Source organism: Chelonia mydas, chromosome 3 (genome assembly GCF_015237465.2).
Source record: "Chelonia mydas isolate rCheMyd1 chromosome 3, rCheMyd1.pri.v2, whole genome shotgun sequence".
Classification (NCBI taxonomy): Eukaryota; Metazoa; Chordata; order Testudines; family Cheloniidae; genus Chelonia; species Chelonia mydas.
Genome location: NC_057851.1, coordinates 55755248 through 55774139, shown reverse-complemented (window position 1 = coordinate 55774139; position 18892 = coordinate 55755248). Strand labels below are relative to the sequence as shown.

The following is an 18892-nucleotide window of genomic DNA, read 5'->3' as shown; positions in this document are numbered from 1 at the left end:
ATGAAAGGGTGACAACAGCTGATATTTGGATCCTGCTAAGCCTCTGATGAAAGAAGTCCATCTTCCACCTTCGGAGACTATGGATGAAAAAAAGTCTCTCTCTTTAAATTGACATACCAACTCAGCACTCTGATCTCTTCTGAGCCTGTTAATCTCATCTCATCCAAGTAAGTAAACAGCAACAAAAGGCAAAGAAAAAAGAAACCACAAAACAGCACCAAGAAAAAGCAGGGCCGGATTAATCTTTTGTAAATCCCAGCACCTGGACTGTGGCCCTGCCCCCTGCACTCCGCCTGAGGCCCCGCCGCTGCTTGGCCTCTTCCCCACAAGGCCCTGCCCATGCTCTGCTCCAAGGCCTCACCCCCACTTGGCCTTTCCCCCCTTAAGCCCCACCCACTGTTTGCACAGGGGGGAGGGAGTGGAGAGGAGTGAGCAGCAAGCGGGGGCCTTGGGGAAGAGACCAAGTGGGGTGGGGTATCGGGGGTGGGGGGCAGGGCCACAGTCCAGGTGCCCGGGCCCCTTCTGAGTGTGGGGCCAGCACCAGAGCATCATTGGCACCATTGTAAACCTGGTACTGAGAAGAAACATTCTTCAAGGCCAACATTGCTTCTGCCACATGACACTACCAAAACTTCAGCACCATTGGTGACATGATGTTTGCAAAAGCATTGCAAAGGAATTACATTTAATCAGTTCTTGCAATAATTTTCATTGGATATTGAAACACTGTTAGGCACTTAAAACTTCTCATGTTAGAACTAGATTGTACCGATTGCATTCTCCTGGAGAGGAAACAAACTAAACAGCGAACTAATGGGAATTACTTTGAATTTAAGATTCTTAGTATTCATTAATATGCCTGTCTCAAAACCATTCCTTAAAGCAGTGGTCCCCAATCTGTGGGGCACGCCCCCCAGGGGGGTGCACAAGAACATTCGGTGGGGGGGGGCAGGGGGAGGGAGTGGCACACAGCCCAGCTCTGCCCCCAGCTCTGCTCTGGCCTGCCCCCAGCAGCAGCCCCACCTCCTAGCCATGGCTCCACTCCCAGCCCTGGCCATGCCCCCAGCTACAGCCCTAGCATCTTCCCATGGCTCCTGGCCTGGCTCCATACCTGGTCACAGCCTTGGCTGCTGGCCTCAACTGCAGCCCAGCCCCAGTCCTGCCCTAAGCCTTGGCCCCCGGCCACAACTCCACTCCCGGCCCTGACCCCACTCCCAGCCCCAGACCCGCCCCCAGCCTTGGCCCTCTTACCCCATCCACATTCCCTATCCCCGGGAACCACGGCTCCACTCCCATCCCTGGTTCCCAACCACAGCACCCGGGGGTGAGGGGCAGGAGGGCGCATACAGGGGTAAGGGAGATATGACATGAAAAGTTTGGGGACCACTGCCTTAAAGTGAGTTTGTGAGTAAGGCTCCATGCGATTAGAACCCAGATCTGTAGAGCCTATAATGGCTGATATTCTCACATTGCCACTGGAAGGGCAGGCACAGCCACATCCAGGGAACACTGCAGAGACTGGGCACTGCAGGAAGTACCGCCCAAAGGGTCCAGAATGACAGTACCCTGCAGCCTTTTGATTGGTCAAGTACCCTGGATTTCTGGCCTGCTGTGACTCCTGACCACATCTTGTCTTCTGATCTCCAGTCTACAACCCCAGCCTGACTCTGACTCTTGCCTCCAGATTCCAGCCTGGTACTACCTCTGGTCTCAAGTCTCCGCCCCCAGCCAAACTCTGACCCTGACTCTTGCTTACTGAACCTAGGTCTAGTGATTCCTTTGACCTCTGCTCATGGACTAATGTCTTGTGGCCATCCTTGACGTGTGGACACCAGCTCAGCTGTGAACACTAGGCCAGACCATCTATGTCCTGGTCCCTTATAGTGGGTATATAAAAAACTATTTCATTTGAATGGCTTCTTTACGTACCTAAGTTTAATACTATTGTCACTTCATAGAACTTTGGGCTGGCCTACACTGAAAAGTTATACTGGCATAGTTACATCTCTCAGGGTGTGAAAAATCCACACCCATGAGATGTAGTTAAACCGACCTAACCCCTAGTGCAGATAGCACTAGGTTGATGGAAGAATTCTTCAGTTGACCTAGCTACCCCCTCTTGGGGAGGTGGCTTACCTACAGCAACAGAAGAACCCCTTCCATTGCTATAGTAAGTGTCTACACTGAAGCACCACAGGGGTGCAGCTGCAGCTGTACCCTCTGTAGTGTTTTAAGTGCAACCATTGTCTTAGTTAAGTTTCTCATGGTTATGGAACTGCTATGTAATAATCTAGAACTACTGAAAGGGAATGCACTCAAGAGAAACCAAAGGGTGGGCGGTCAGATGTGCTGTTCACCCGGTAATTATCACAAATATCACTTACTGCTGTCCATTTATAAACTGCTTATGTTATCCTTGATAAAACAAACAAGATTCACCAACCCTTAAACAAAATTCCCTTGACCATCTATAAAATGTTTTAGTTAGCTATGATACACAGACAGATCTCACTACTGACTTTGGAAAATAATATACTTAAAGGAGTGTCCCCATTTCTTCTTTCTTTAAACTATACATTTTTAGTTATTTCTGGAATAAAACTACCCAGCATCTGACACCTTAGGAACACCCCTTTCTATCCACAAGCATTACTCAAGACCATCTCTGTGCTAGTGTCAGGTTTCAGAGTAGCAGCCGTGTTAGTCTGTATCCGCAAAAAGAAAAGGAGGACTTGTGGCACCTTAGAGACTAACAAAATTTATTTGCGCATAAGCTTTTGTGAGCTACAGCTCACTCCGATGAAGTGAGCTGTAGCTCACAAAAGCTTATGCTCAAATAAATTTGTTAGTCTCTAAGGTGCCAAAAGTACTCCTTTTCTTTCTGTGCTCATGCTAAGCATCGGATTCTGCCCTGTTAAATAAAACAAAGCCAATTGCAGCCCCATTTCAAGTGCCTGAATGTCAAAAGACCCTCTGCTTTTGAGACGTGTGTCCTGAACTTCCTTTCAGATGAGAAAAATTGGTTAATTTTCCATTTAAGTGCTAGCTAATGTTATTGTGCTGATGTGGTCTCCTGTAATTATTTTAAATGTACTTCCCTTTACAGGACATTCTTCTCCATATCAGATATAATTTATTTTACCACTTTTTTATTGATTTCAGCTTTCCTTTTTTTAATAAAGAAGTTTATTTCAAATATTTATGAGCTGTATAATTTTAACATTTTGCTACAATGTCCAATTTCCAGATTAACATCAATGGACACAGGTAATATAATGTGTGCACTGTACTATTCAAAATGAAGTTATAACTTGGATAGTAAGTATGATCCCTGCATCAACTTTAGGAAGTAGCATTTTAGAAGCAGACAAATTACATACACACACAGAGTTTCAGAGCTAGAATGAATTCCATTCAACTTTTTAATAGTGGGAGATGTAGAGTCATAAATCTGAAAAAACAGTCTGGAATAGACCTTATTAATGGGAAAAAAATTTGGAGACTTTTAATCAGCTCCCAGTTGAATACCTGATAAACATGTAAATAAATGCCAAAAATGTGCATCCATCAGTTATATAATAGACACGCTTCTTTTACAAGTTTATTTTTTCAAATCATGACTGAGATTTTGCATCTTGGTTTTGTGTTAATAGATGGATTACTTAAAGACAAATTACTTACCAAACAACTATTTCTAACATATTGCTATAATTTTATTAGCATAACATTTAAATCCCAGGTAGATGCTCAGTTTCAGCTGTTATCTATATGTCTCTGAATATGTTCTCTACTGGATTTTTTATATCTCAATCTCTCTAATATTTTTGTGCTAATTAACTGAAATGGCATAAGATCAGCTGGTAATGTGTCATAAATCATGTATCACACAAGAAGTAGACCCCTAAGTGCCAGTGATCTTGACTCAAGTAGCACTATACTGACACCTAACACACATACTGTATTTCTTTTGTTTCTTTGACAATTTAATAACTGTTTTTACTACATTGTATTTGTATCAAGTATTTAGCCTGTGAACCAAATCATGATTTCTTGCAGCAGGCCTGAGATAAGGTTCCCCAGCAGTAATGAAGGAAGATCAGAATCCCTTCCTCCCTCCTCAAATCAGAGCACAGAGCACCAGACAACCCACTTCACAGCCACCATGGTTCCGGTATCCACCCTCGTCTGTGGAGGGTCCTGCTGGTACAATTGCATAGGAGCCAGATACTTCAGTGATGAATGTCCTGTAAATGCCTATATCATTTTTAGCAACTTCTTTGCTACATAGACTGCACAGTCTGCTAGTCTGTTTTATTGATGATATCTAGGACTGGACTTCTTTTGATGAAATTTGTAAGCTTCAACTGAGTCCAGGAATTCCTTGTTCATGACCTGTGGTCCACTGTCTGTTATTACAATTCTCGGATTTCTATGATGAGCAACCATGAATTTAACATGCCAGATCATAGCTGAAGCTGCACCTTTCTGTGTCACTACTTATAGCAAGTTGCTAAAACAGTGCGTCATCATCATGTTTTTCCAGCAAAACACATCAATTCTGATTTTGTCCCATGCATTATCATATATTGTTTCCAATGTGCATTTCGGTATTTCAACCATGTCCACAGCTGCTCTCCATTCTATCAATATCACTGTTCCTCTCCGGCCAGAATACAATTTCTCCAGCTCCACTTTTGACTTAGTCATTCCTAGGTGCCCTTACTATATTCTTTACAACATTTTCCTTATCTCTGTGGGGACTACAGACCTGCCAACGCTATGAGTTTTCCCCACTGACTGTGGATTTCCCAACCTTCCTATGAGTCTGTGAGGAAAACCCATCAGTTTACAGGGAACTCCACTTCTGAGTGACTGTTTTTCACCGTTATTCCACTTTATAGAGAATTGCAACCAAAACGTACTCCTACACTGAGAGGCATCTCCTTCTCTCCACATGTGAAGCAGGCGTCTACCTCTCTCCTTCACCTTTCTGCACAAAGGGCTGGAGTGCTCAGCCTTTTGATCTTGGAGCTCTTGTGCTTCCTACCAGCCTGCGGGGGCGGGGGAGGGGGAGAGGGAAAAGGAGAGTGAAGAATCTCTGGAGCTGCTCCCATCCCCAGGTCTGAGGTCAAGGAAGAAAAAGAACTTCTAGAGCTGCAGACAGAGCCGCGATGTGCTGGAAGGCAGGGGCAGATGTAGGGTTGGAGGTATGCAGAATGACTGATGGGGGGCGGGGGGCTGCAAAAGATGTAGGGCTGAAGGATGCAGAATTACTTGGCATTCGTGTGTTTTGGGAGGAGCTGGACCACCATCAGACACTACGGGATACAATTTAAATAACTTTATGCAAATGTGAAAAACATATCTAAATTTATGCAAGTTTAAAATGTATTTACTTCCCCCCCGGATTTTGGTAGGTATGGGACTACTATTTTTGTACTGTTCATGATTACACCTGAAATCACCGAAAGCTCCCTTTAATACTGGCAACATGCAGGTGGGAAGTGCTGATTTCTCCATCCATTATTTATCAGTTGTATTACTGCATATGGTGTGTCATCCTTAACTGTTTCACTTTCCACTTCATCCCATATTCCCAGTGACACAGCACATAATAGCTTTTATTATCTTTACATTTACTTACACTGCATGAAGAAGTGATCTGGAATATGTGAGAAATGCAACGGATGCTCTTAACAGTGCAATGTAATGATAAGATGATGTCCATCGGACCAAGATCATATCAGTAGATTCCAAGGCCAGAAGGGATCATTGTGATATCATAATTTTCTTCGTTCCAAAGTAATCTCAGTATCCTGGGAGGGACTCCTCCATGTCCTTTCCTTATGTAGTAAAAAATCAGTAGTTTATGTGTTTCAGCTTTGAAATTATGACCACAGAGAAAATCATGGTGCTTTGTACAGCCATATATGCAAGTCTGAGCTTTCTTTTATTATTTGTTTACACATTTTTTTTTGCTGCAGTCAGAGCACTGAAGTCATATACTACAGGCAGACAATCAGCCCTATGTGTCTGTAGCAATACAGCTCCCGACTCTCCTTTTGACGCATTTGTGGAGAGTCTGATCTCTTTTACTGTGTCCAAAAGAAACATGGCACTGATGGCAAGGCCAGTACATGCTTCAAATCCTTTACATTTCTTTCATGCTCTGGCATCCACAGTCCATTCTGTATCTTTGTGAAGAAGTTTACTTAGGCTAATTGTTTGAGCTGCACAGATAGGCCTGAATCAGCGGACACAACCCACCATGCTTGCAATCTCTTTTTCTTAATCTTTGGGTCTCAGCATGCTTGGAATTGACTGGATCTTAGAAATATCAGACATATTTACTTTGTGGTTAATTTCTCTCCTAGCTCAGTGATTTCATTTGTTTTGAAAATGACATTTGCCTTGTTCAGTTTTAAGTTTTTATTCTTCCAATGCTCTCTGCAATCATTCCTCATGTATATTAGCAGTGCTGCCCTAGACCAGGGTTTCCCAACCTGTGGGTCAGGACCCAAAATTGGGTCACCAAAATGTTTCAAAGGGTTCCATGGCAGCTCCTGTGGCTCCTGTCCCACGGAGCTGACTGGGCTCACCTCCCTGGTTCAGGCCCTGTAATCTCTGGGGCCCCAGTACCACTCAGATTTGGCCCAACTGTCATGATGACGGGAGTCCAAGTAGGCCAAATTTGAATGAGTGGCACTGCAATCTCATGAGCCAGGACACAACTCCACTCACACAAATTTGGTCCAGCCGGGGGTCGGGGCCAAACCTGAGTAGCTCTGCAATCCTGGAGGTTGCAGTGCTTAGAGCTGAGAGCCAAGCTCAGCCAAGCCCATAGCTCAGGAGCTGCAGGAGCTGCCACTGTGAGGTGAGTGCTGGGCAGGACCAGACGACAAAACCATCCCAGACTATTTATTGGGTTATGACAGGCCATAAACATTTACATATGGGTCCTGAGCCCAAAACAGTTGAGAACCACTGCCCTAGACTATCATATTATTAATGTACATCTTGACTCCTGTGAGATTTTCTAGCATCTGGGAGTTGGGACACTGTCCAGTGAAATACTTCCGGTGCCAAACATATTCAAAAAGGCACTCTCAAGAAAGCAGTATTTGTCAAACAGTAAATTTACAGAGCAAGTATTGGAGCTCTCTCTATGCAAACTGCCAAAAACTGCTAATACATCTTGTTTGTTGAAGAATTTAGCTCCTGTAATCTCAAACACTTTTGTTACTTGTTGGCAAGAAGAAATGTTCCTTGGATATTTTTGTTCAACTCCCTGGGGTCAGTGAAAAGTCGGACTGCCCCTTTTTTCCTCTACAATAACTAAGGAATGAACCCAGTCTATTGGGTCTTCTACTCTATGAATGATGCCATCTGCTGCCATGTTTTGCAGCTATCGTCTCTTTTTCAACGCTTACGGAATACTATGAGTAGGGCCCTACCAAACTCATGGTCCATTTTGGTCAATTTCATGGTCATAGGATTTTAAAAATGGTAAATTTCATGATTTCACTTTTAAATCTGAAATTTCAAGGTGTTTAATTGTAGGGGTCCTGACCCAAAAAGGAGTTGTCGGGGGTGGGGAGGGGTTGCAAGCCCATTGTTGTACTGCTACCCTTACTTCTGCGCTGCTGCTGGCGGCGGCGCTGCCTTCAGAGCTGGGCAGCTGGAGAGCAGCTGCTGCTGGCAGGGAGCCCAGCTCTGAAGGCAGAGCCACCAGCAGCAGCAGCGCAGAAGTAAGGGAGGCAGGGTATGGTCTTGCCACCCTAACTTCTGTGCTGCTGCTGGTGGGACGCTGCCTTCAGAGCTGGGTGTCCGGCCAACAGCCACCACTCTCCAGCTGCCCAGCTCTGAAGGCAGCGCAGAACTAAAGATGACAATACAGTGACCCCCCTAAAATAACTTTGTGACCCCCCTGCTTGCAACTCCCTTTTGGGTCAGGACCCCCAATTTGAGAAACCTTGGTCTCCCCTGTGAAATCTATATAGTCTAGGGTAAAAGTAAAGAAAAGACCAGATTTCACGGTCTGCGACGCATTTTTCATGGCCACGAATTTGGTAGGGCCCTAACTATGAGTGTCATGTAAAACAGACTTTGCATCCCCCACCCCCAAATGTATATACATCCATGTCCTATGATCGTATTTTTATATAGATCAGCTCATTCATGTTTAGTTCAGGTCTGATACCATTATTCTGACACTCTATGGCATATAGCCTTTTAATAAGGTCAGATATTTTGTGTGTGATTTGTGTCCCTCAATGTGCTATATCATAACTTCTTGGTTGGCTTTTTTATCTCTGCACCCGAGTAACAGTTCACATTTTCTCTCAAGACTGGAATTTATTTCTCACTACATGATTTTAGTCAGATCCACTGATCTTTATAATCTCTTTGGATTGCTGTATTTCAGACATTTATGGCTGCTGTCTATTTTGTAAGACACATATAGGTCATTTATGTATATTTTTATTAGCCATTCTTTTGGATTTACAGCTTATTTTTATTGATTTTGCTGCACTCTGTCTGTAACAACCTGTGTGTTTTCATGGTTTGTCTTTATATCTTTGCTATGTGGCTGGGCTTATTTCTGTTTCTGCATGTTGTCCGGATGCTGGACTTTTTCTGTGCTCATACTAAACTTTCAAATATCTTATGTTGTGCCTTATTTGGCATGGTTTTGCTATTTTATTTTCTGTAGTCTTTTTTCTCACTGGCCAGGGGTCTGGAAGCTACGGGTATATGGATATGGAAGCTCTGGGTCCTTGACCCTGGGACAGTCCTCATCTTGGGGCTGCTTCAGAGCTGCCCAGTGAAACTGACATTCTTGTCAGTCTCACAAGAATGTCAATTTCACCCAGCAGCTGCCAGTTCTGGGGAGCAAATTTTCTTTCAGAAACACAATGCTGGTGTGTGTTGGTGTTTCTGAAATGAAGGTTTTTTTCAGAATCCCTGGTTCGTGAGAAAATTTGGATTTGTTCCAAATTGGAATGAACCCAAATTTCAGAGTGTTTGTGAGAAATGTCTGTATTTTGAAATTTGGGTTCATTCTGATTTGGAACAAACCCAAAATTTTTTACAAAGTAGAAATCCTGAGTTTTGGCCAGCTTTACTTAAAAGGGATTTTTTTTTCAATTGTTAGTTTTAAAAGGTGACACCCTCTTGTCCTCCAAGGAAATATTTATATCCAAGTTGGAACCCTTATATTTCCACCTCTACCACCTGATTCTGTCCCTTTGCATTACCACCATAAATCCTCATATTATGGCCACCATCCGTCTGGACAAAGAAGGGTAACTCTCCCCTCAAAACCACTCCTTGAATGGCTAGAACATTTTCTGTTGCGTAACACGTGACAGTCCCTTCATTCTCAGGAACATGCATCTTGCCCACATAGCACTCCTACTCCTTCCTGATCTGAGAAGAAAGTGATTAGGAGTGTGACCAAGAACGGTATTCAGGACTCCAACAAGTCTGATTACTTTTTACTTTGTGCGTGAATAACACCTCCAAGTCCAAGTCCATACTGTGCTCTGTTTCTATCATCTATTTATTGTCAAATGATTGATTCCAACAGTACAAATGATGTCACTTGGCTTATCTTGGACTTGGTGGTGTTATGTTTATTTAAGAAAAAACAGAGATTCCACTAGAAACAAGCAAGAGTGATGGAAACAAATGGTTACAATACAAAATAAAATCATAAAACGTAACTAGGGCCTACACTTATTGATAGTTACCAATAAAGTAGGTCCCCCACTTCCACACCAAAGTTCAGCCTGTTGTAGAGCTGGCTGGCTTCACAGGAGGCTGGATCCAATCTTTTATGAAACACTCCTACCCAGCAAGATGTCTCCTCAGTGAAACGGATGCAGAGTGTCTTTCTCCACCCTGTGACAAACTGAATCAGGGAGGGGCAACAGATCCCTCCCACTTGAATGGCCCATCACTGAGACATATGATTCCCTGGTGACCAATTTCTACTCCAAGACCATAAGGCATAGTTTTCAACATAGTTACATTATTCCTTAAATATTACCTGCACACACCGTGCGATGATTCTGAGTAGGACTCCGTGTCTGCCACAGAGGTCGCGGAAGTCACAGATTCCGTGACTTTCCGCGACCTCTGTGACTTGTACAGTGGCCAGTGTGATGATGCCAGGGCCACCCAAGCTGCTCAGGTGGTCCCGGGGACCGCCCGAGCAGTGGCCAATGCGGCTGACCCTGGGGACAGCCTGAGCAGCTGCTGTTCGGTTGTCCCCAGCAGCTGGTGCCACCGGCCTTGGGATGCGGCCCCCACCCTAAGCTGCAGGCCTCCCAAGGCATGGCCATCCCCAACCAGCATGCCCCCCAGGGCACCCTGTTAACAGCTGCCCCGCTGGCTCCCCCTAGCCGTACTGCTCTCCCCTAAGATCTAGTTAGGGGTATTTATGGTATAAGTCATGGACAGGTCATGGGCCATGAATTTTTGCTTATTGTCCATAATTTTACTAAAAATACCCGTGACTAAATCTTTGCCTTAATTATGAGTATTGATAAGTTACAAGCTTTCAGTAGAGACCTCGCAAGCTACCCTTTATGGAAAATATCATGAATGCAGCGTATTAAGTGTGGTGAGTTTGTCAGGTCTGAGACAGCAGTTACCTGTAAAGAACAGTCAGACCCCTTTGCCAACTGACAGCAATGATGTTGCACCATCAACCTCCCCTTTTTTCTATTTTCGGATTTATTTAATTATTCTTATTATTTATTAATTGCTGATTTTGCATCCCTTGTTAACCAGGTTGATAGTTTTTTTTTTCTCAAAGCAGCCTTTTAGTCATGACTAAGGAACTGTGGCTTTTGGTGCATCTATTAGAGTGTCCTTAGGAAACTCCAAATTTTCATTTACACTTCTCTGTTTATTTTTCTCCTACTCTACATTGCGTCTAATTATTTTTAGTTTGGGGAAATCGGCCCTTTTAAGTCTGTATATTAATAATGGGGCCTGTATTCTATTTGCATACGATGGCTGTAATGAAGTCAGGATTAAAGCTGGTCGAAAATTTTCTGATGGAACATTTTTTTTGCACTGGAAATGCTATTTCGCTGAAATCTAAACATTTCATAAGAGTGTGTTGATTTCCTCAATATTTTTGACAAAAAGTTATCAAAATGCTTCATTTCAATAATGTTGAAGTGTTTTATTTTGGCTAGCATATTATAAAGTTAATGCAGTGCTCCAACCTTATCAGAACAAATCATTTTGATATTTTGATATTTCTAAAACATTTTTTCAGAAATGTTGTGTTGCAGGTAACTTTGAATCTTCAATTTTTCACTCTAATTTGTGACAAAAGCAAATATCGGAATCTGTGTTGTGCAGGAAATTGTGAATTCCAACCAGTTTAAGTCATCCTTGTTTGTATACAGACGACTAATTTTTAGTCCAGGGATCAATTTCATCTTTATGTGTCAGAAACAGGTTTAATATTTAATTACCCTATGTTCTGTAAATACCTTTTCTGTTAGAAAGTCCAAAGACATTTTACTAGTGGCAACATGTGATCTCAAATGTATGTTCTGCAGGATGAAGACTTCCATGATAATTATAGATACTAACAGAGCCACTCGTCCTGATTTCTAGGCAGATTTGGTGGCCTGTAACAGACCCCATCTTGTGTTTTATCAATTAGCACATTGATCTATAACCATTCAAGATCCGTTGCTTCTGAGCTGGCAATAAATCTAAAACAGGTAATGGTATCTTTCATATGTAATACCATCCTTCTCCCCTTTTGCCCACTCTTCCATCTTAAATAGTTTGTAGTCAGTGCTTCTACTATTACGTAATCAATGCTCATCCCCTTTGTACTTTCCCATGATGGACAAACAACCTCTACTAGCATCTAATAGTATAAGCCACAATATCAGAAGCATTTACTTGGCTTTCCTTTAGGACTGACATAAAGTGCCCTTGGTCTACGAAGAAGGTGGCCTCAAACACAACCTGTATCTGCCAGCTTCCCTTTCATCTCTCGTGGAGCTATTTCTGCCCGGAGAATTTGTGTCTAGGACACAAAATCATTTTCTTAGGCCTCGAACTTACAAACGCATAAGCACATGTGTATCCCCACTAAAATCAATGGGACTACTCACATTTGCAAAGTTATGCACATACGTAAGTCTTTGCAGGAATGGTGTCTTAATTTGGGACTCTAATTCTAACATTGTATGATGTATAAATACATCTAATTTGTGGTACATGCAAATACAGACACTACTAGAAACAGATTCAAATTAATTTCTTATACAGATCCACCTGGAAAAAACAGATGGATATCACTGTAAGGTAAGGTATGACAAACAATGCAAAAGACAGGCCTAAGATAGCATTTCTTGTACTGTAACTCTGAACTAAATTGATAGGAATTTTAAATGTGGAAGGAATATAGGAGAAGGCTTGTGATGTGCTATATATAAAAATCTTCAAAATATCCTAATAAAAAGTGTTAGTAAAAACAAACTTGGAAAAATTACCTACATTCCTCTTTAACAGATGCACTATTTCTGGACATAATTTCAGCCTTGCTAAAGTCAGAAGACTTTTCTATCTCACTAATGAGCATTATCAGGCTCTCTGCTGAGGGGAAGCTAAGTAAAGTAATTTCAGGATAGTGCAAGAGCCCAAACACAAGACTCCTGGCTCTCCTGCCCATCTTTATCTTTGCCCTGTGGAATGATACTTGTCTTTGTGAACATGTAAGAATGGGGAATTTTTTCTAGCCTTATGTGTAACATTTGACCTTCATTTAAAACTTCCAGTACACAAGTTATTATTGTAGAAGGAACACTGAGGAGGGATTATGACTCCAGCTCACAATTCTTCCCCTCCTCAGCTCTTACTTTGGTGGAGTAAATCACTTACTGTAGTTCTGAAGGGTAGGTAACTTCTCCATTTGTGCCTAGCGCATTCCAGTGACAGGAGTGTAACACGGGTTGAGCCCTGGCTCTTTGCTGTGAAGGACTGTGGGTCTCAAGCCATGTCCCCTGGTCCCCAGGCAGTCCTCAAAGAGAAGCTACCAGCTCGCTGGCAGCAGCAGAGAGTTGAGTTATTTGACCCTAGCTCACCAGAGGCACCACCCACTATTGGAGGAGATATCTGGCCCCCCTGATTGGTTCAAACTCACTATTTAAGCCAGAAGGAGGCACAGGAAGTTGTATGAGCAACTAGTTAATATCCTGGGCTGGTTACTACATTGGACCCTGACTTTCCACCCAACTCCTGAGCCCTGCCTTCCTGCCTTGTTCCAAACCTCTGTCTTGTTCCTAGTTCCTGCCCATCTGCCTTGCTCCAGATCCCTGCGTCTGTACCACACCCGTGGCTACTGATTCTGGCTTAGACCAGACTCTGTCTCTGGCTTTGAACCCTAGCTCTGGTTCCTGGTTTCCAACTCCTGCTCTGACCACCACTGCCCTGACCACTAAGTTTGACTGCCTACGTCACAATACACAACTGCTTCCTTTTGCACACTGGCTCTTGGGGTGGGGGCGGGGGGAGAGGGGAGCTGTGAAAGTGCAGAAGCTACATTCTACAGGGGACTAACAGCTGTGATCTATGTAGCAGTACTGCGCCCATGCAGGGAGGCAGGATGAGGCCCTGGCATGGCCACATTAGGGCTAGAGATGATTTTGCCTTACATAACAACAACAACAACAACAAAAGAATCAAACAATATGTACATATAGAATGAAAACACTAATACACGATGACTTATTTTATCATGCAAAGGAAACGTAATGGGAGCTAAGAGTTTAATATTCAGATTAAATATCACATTATGGTTTAATAATGGTTGGTGTATTAGTTATATACCACAGGTCCCAGAAAGAAGATAAGTACAAGTAATGAATTCTATACTACAGCTTGTTATAAATGCTATTTCATCCAGAGGTGCACTCAGTGCAGTGGTCCTATATATATTTTTGTGCGTAGAAACAGATTTACAATTTTTGCAACACTATTTTTCACTAAAACTTATAAAAAAATATTTTTGTTGCTCCGATTGCTCAGTCCCTTTCGTTGATATGAATGGGGCTACTCTTGTAGGAAGGTGCTAATGAAAGTGAATAAGTAGAGCTGAGTGCAAATTGGAATATCCATTGCATGAGAAATTTTGATATTTCAACATTTGTTTTTGTCCAGAATTGGGATAAGAGTTGAAATATTGAAATTTTTGGCAGAATGAAACTTTCTAAAATTTTGATGTAGAAGTTATTAAACATTTCATTTTGACATTTTCAATCAAAACATTTTGATATTCTGGAATAGAAATATTTCATTTTGGTTTGTTGAACTAACCCAAAACATTTGGTTTCAAGTAAGTAAGTTCAACATTAAATTGCATTTCCTGATAATGCACATTGTCTCATAGGTAGTTGTAGTTCAGATGCCTGATGCCCCCATTGTCCCCTAGGGATTGGCCTCCCTGGCTGTACTATATCTCCCAGGATGCCCCCACAGCTTTGTGACTCCCATGATGCACCACTCTGCTCAATTAGAGGGGAGACTGCATTGTATCATGGGAGATGTAGTCCAGCTGTAGAGTGGAAACTTCATTTTCAGCTGAAAAGTCATTCACAGAGAAAATCAACCACTAGCTCTACAAATACCAGGGACAAAATCTTGCTGTGTGTTGTAAGATTTCTTAAAATATATAGAGTTTGGTCATGAGAGAGAACAGTTCTCTGTGCCAGATTTATTTTCTTGGCTAGCTTCCCCAAAAGGTTTGACTTTTGCCTTCCCATGCTCAGTTTTACTCCTTCAACTTTTACTATTTGATACAGTGCCAGTAGTTGTTGTGCATGTAGAAGACAAGTAATACACCAAGGATTATTTTCCTGCTGTGTTGGTTGGATTCTTAAATTGCTTGTGGCTTTTTTAATGTTGGTGGAGAATTTATTCTACTGTCTGTGTGGAATACATCAGTAGTCAGATCCAAGTGCCACAAACTGTGTGCAGAGAGGAGATTAAAGGATGATTGTGATAAGGAGGTATAAGGAGATGTCTGATGCTGTCTTTTCCTTTGTTTAGGCTTATTATTTCTAGAAAGTGAAGTAAATAAGAGCTGTTTGGGGAGACTTGTGTATTTTAGATTTTCAATTCTCTTGAAAAATTTTTGAAGCTTGATGTCAATGGAGATGTCTTAAATCTTCAACCCACCCAACCCAGCTGCTGTTTTCAGGAGTCCCAAGTTAAAAGAGAGAGAGAGAGAGAGAGAGAGAGAGAGAGAGAGAGAGAGTGTAAATGTATATAGCAATGTTCTTCTTGCTATTTCTTGTCTGTGACAGATGTCAACTTGCTCCTACCTCTGCCTAGCAGATAGTCATACCATCCCAGCCATGTAGGAGGAGTGGGAAAGAAGACAAGTCCCTCAGCATCTCTGGCCCTTGTAGTGAGGAGGTGGAGACTAGGGGCTTCTCTACTTCACCAAGTTTTGTTGACAAAACTTATGTCAACATCCCAAAGTCGACAAAACAAAAATTGCCAAAGGGTGTTCACGCTTGCTCCCTCGGTCGATAGATCATGCCCACATTGGGGACACCATCATCGACAGGGTGAGCAATGCACCATGGGTATATATCCCACAGTGCAGTGTTGTGGGAAGGAAGAGCTGATCGCTGCACATCTTGGGATTCTCTCCCAGTTCTCCCACAGCCCCCTCAGCTGCCGAGAGCAGCATCATGAGTAGCTCATGTGCATCATGGCATAGCAGCACAGCAGTGTGTCCCAGTCTGCCTGCTGCTATGTTCCTAATGCAGGGCAGGACAGGAGCATTCCAATGATTTGCTCTTTTTTTGTTCCCCAAACGGAGCAGCACACATATACTTCCCGGAGCTTTGAAAGGGGAGGGGCATATACCTGCAGGGCATCAGAGATCAAAACATTGAGCAGAGCAATCAGGGAAGGCATTGTGGGATACTGGCGGAAGCCAGTTCTGTCGACAAAACAATCAGCAGTGTCTACACTGGCTCTTTGTTGACAATAAAGGGAGGGAAAAAAAGACAAAAGTCTTTCGTAGGGGTGGAAGTGTTTTGTCACCAAAACTGGGCATTTTTTGTGACAAAAGTCCCATTGTAATTTGTATGCTTTTGCTGTTTTGTCGCCAAAAGGCAGTTTTTGGCAACAAAACTTGCCAGTGTAGAAAAGATTACCTACATTTACCTCTTCTCTTTCACCTTGCTAGTAGCAGCTAAAATAAGTAAAATAAACAAAACAAAACAAAAAAACAGGTGCCAGTGCAAGGCAGAATATGGCAAAAACCACAGATATGAGTGTGAGGAACATTATTGGTTTTGTTTTATGGTAGCAAATTAGGGTGGCTCTTCAATACCATCTGGAATAAGTCCATGAAGCAGTTTGTTCATGCAATTCCAGCAGGCAGCTCCACAGAGTGTTGTACTTTACTTCATTAGAAAAGAAATATGGGATGGTGTATCTCTTCAGTATGAAAGAAACAGTTCTTTGATATTTAGTATAACTGTCTGTGGTAAATTGTGTAAGCGGAACATTTGCAAGAACTGTGTGAATCATTACAAGTAAAGGGGTTGTGAGAATTGGTGGCACACAACACCGCAATCAGTGTGTTTACGTAGTCAAAATGATTGCTGAAACATTAGTGTTGAATTGTAGTATTATTATGTCATTGCAAATCTGCATTGCTAGACTTGCTATGTTTAACTAATGAGTCAGCAAATGAAGGAAAGAACATGTGGTCCAGCAAACAGGAATGAACTAGTTTAAGTTTCAGTTTGCTCCTGGACCTTATACTTTCTCCATTAGAGAGCCACAGCAGGAACTGTAAAAATTTCTCATCTCAGGACCTATTCTTGCTAACAGGTTCTACAAACACATAGGGATAGTCTATAGAAATGTTGGATCAGACTACTACAACTAGTATTAATGCCTCACAGATTAGCCATCCACTTCTATTAAGCTCATCACTCTAATATACAGATGTCCTAATTTCTATATTCTGAATTGTTCAGGATCATACGAGAGACAGAGAGACTTGGTTAGACTCTAAAATCCAAAACAATAGGAGGGGTTGCAGGATTGGACAGTTACACACAGTAGTCCAAATCAGTGAAGCTATAATGATTTACACCATTGAGGATCTGGCCTATATGCTTAAATCTTATGAGCAGATCTCACTGCACCTGAACAGATCGCTGAGAGTAAATGTAGGACCCCACAAAGGTGTTCTACAGTCACATTTCAGGGTGAACTCATTGCAAACAGAGACTGTTTTAAGAGTAGTTGAATAATTACATTAACAACATCAATTATAGGATGTCAAAACAAACTCATTACAATGGTGTTGCTGAAATCAGTAAATAAGGGAACAGGATCTGAATGCTACCATTATTAACTGATTTTTGAGGGTATCTGAAATCACTAAAGTAACTGCATTGGAAATTACCATGCATCAATTAGCCAGCCCACTCCTTAACTACTTAAGAATTGTTATGATGAGAATCAGTAATGAGCACATACAGTGATTGGCATCAAAAAGTCGACATTTGTCAACAGTTGCCATGCAGCGGAGCCTACCTAACATGCCACAACATGTCTGTGTCCTTGGAATACAAAATAACCATCAATAACTATGATGTCTGGTGACTTTTTAGATTAACACCAGTGTACCCCCACTGGCTATCATTGGCCCAGCAAGAAGGGTTTAGAGGCCAGAAGGGAACATTGTGACAATCTAGTTTGACCTCCTGTATAACACAGGCCATAGAACTTTCTCAAAATGATGCTTGTTTAAGATAGGATATTTTTCTAAAAGATATGGTCTGTCTTGATTTAAAAATTGCCAGTAATGGAGAATCTACCACAACCCTTGATAAGTTGTTCCAATAGTTAATTACCCTCACTGTGAAAAATGTGCGCCTTATTTCCAGTCTGAATTTGTCTAGCATCTGCTTCCAACCACTAAATCTTGTTATATGTTTAACTGCTAGTTTGAAGAGCACTTTATGAATTATATGCTCCCCTGTAGGTTCTCACAGACTGTGATCAAGTCATCCCCTTAACCCTCTCTTTGTTAAGTGAAATAGATTTTGCTCTGTGTGTCTGTTTTCTAATCCTTTCATCATTCTTGTGGCTCTTCTCTGAACCCTCTCCAGTTTTATCAATATTCTTCTTGAACTGTGGACACCAGAACTGAACCCAACATTCCAGCAGCGGTCACACTAGTGCCAAATACAGAGATAAAATAACCTCTCTACTTTTACAACAGGGTCACCTGTTTATGCATCCAATACACATGTTAGACCTTTTGGCCATAGCATTGCACTGGGAGCCCAAGTTCAGCTGATTATCCACCATCACCCCCAAATCTTTTTCAAAATCATTGCTTTCCAGGATAGAGTCTCCCACCTTGTAAATGACAGATTTCAGAGTAACAGCCGTGTTAGTCTGTATTCGCAAAAAGAAAAGGAGTACTTGTGGCACCTTAGAGACTAACCAATTTATTTGAGCATAAGCTTTCGTGAGCTACATCCGATGAAGTGAGCTGTAGCTCACGAAAGCTTATGCTCAAATAAATTGGTTAGTCTCTAAGGTGCCACAAGTACTCCTTTTCTTTTCACCTTATAAATGTGGCCTACAATCTTTGTCTGTAGATGTATAACTTTACATTTGGACATATTAAAACATTATTTGCTTGCACCAGTTTACCAATCATAATAACGTTAAGCAGTTTTCTAGATTAAATTCACTATACTTAAATCACAAGCTAAAGGAAACAAAAGGAAAATATGTAGAAAAGCACTTAACGAGAAAGTCATGAAGCTACTCTACCCTACCCTACCATTAAAAAGTCAGTATTTAC

At 42.1% G+C, this 18892-nt stretch overlaps 1 protein-coding gene across 1 annotated transcript in view; it reads right to left on the bottom strand.

The window, feature by feature from the left end:
* KCNQ5 (potassium voltage-gated channel subfamily Q member 5) overlaps positions 1 to 18892 on the bottom strand; it is a 533682-nt gene that overhangs the window by 133228 nt on the left and 381562 nt on the right. The window lies entirely within an intron of this gene.